Below are 1,306 nucleotides of genomic sequence, written 5' to 3'. Positions count from 1 at the left end.
AAAGACATAAAAAAAAAAGACTGATAAATTTGACTACCTTAAATTTTTTCTAAGGTGTCACAAAACAACATAAACAAAATAAAAACCAAATTGTGAATTACAAAAAAAAATTTGAACTTGTATATTGGGTGAGGGCCAATTTCTTTAATATATACAGAGCTTCTACAAATCAATAAGAAAAATGAACAACACAATAGAACGAGGAGGCAAAGGAGAGGAACAGAGTTCAAGGAGGAGGAAACACAAATGGCTCTTAAGTATAAGAACGGACACCCAACCTCATTAATTATAAAAGAAAATTTAAACCACATTGTGACTTTTTCTCACCTATTAGATCAACTTCGTTGTTTGAGAATTGTGGAGAAACGGGCACTCATACATGGCTGATGGGATTGTACCTTTGGACCTTTACAGAGGACAATTAGAAAATATCTGTGAAACATGCACGCATATTCTCTTGGACTCAGCAATCCTGCTTCTAGGAATTTATCACCCAGAATTACTTGCATTGTGCAAAATGATGAATTCCAAGTTTATTCACTGTAATTATGTAATGGCAAAGATCAGAACCATCTTTATGTCAAACAGCATAGGCCAAGGCTATTAAATTATGTCATCCTTAGTGATGTCTGGTCCAGAAGAAAGTTGAAGAGATGGGACTAGAGTTCCACGAAGGCACAAATGTAGATGCATATTCAATAGTCAAAGGTCGAAGCAAAGGTCGAAGTGAGATAGAATCAGTTCATCTTATAACAGGGTGGTTCTGGACATCGTTCCTCACGGCAAGGACAAAATTTGATTCAACTCTGTATGCCCAGGATCAAACGCTGTTAAGAATTTGTTAAAACAATGTATATACAGGAAAAAGCTGGAGAAATCAGAGAGGGTGAACCCAGGAAAGGTGAAGAAGAGAAAGAAAGGAAGCCAAGATGATGTGACGATAGGGAAGACAGAGAGGGAGTCTTAGACTGCACAGGATACAGCACAAGACCAGGAAATTCATGGGCCGAAACGACAGTACTGACTTCTGAATCAATCCTGGACCTGCTCTTCCATTGGATCTCTTGTGCTGTAGGAAAAGAAACCCTCAGTTTTCCCATCGGAAATAGAGGGGGTTGTATTTCATACATGAGGTCCGGGGTCCAGACGCGCAGCGCAGACACCCAGACTCCCTGCGCCCTTTCCGCGTCGGTCGCCTAGGAGATGAGCGGCATTTCCGGCAGCGGATTCCGGTCTTGGGAGGACCCGCCCCTTCCCCGCAGGCGGGCGCTGATTGGCCCGTTTGAAATGCGCCAGGCGCGAGCTC

The sequence above is a fragment of the Pteropus medius genome, unplaced genomic scaffold, assembly GCF_902729225.1.
Source record: "Pteropus medius unplaced genomic scaffold, Ma_sr-lr_union100, whole genome shotgun sequence".
NCBI lineage: Eukaryota > Metazoa > Chordata > Mammalia > Chiroptera > Pteropodidae > Pteropus > Pteropus medius.
This window is presented reverse-complemented; position numbering follows the sequence as displayed.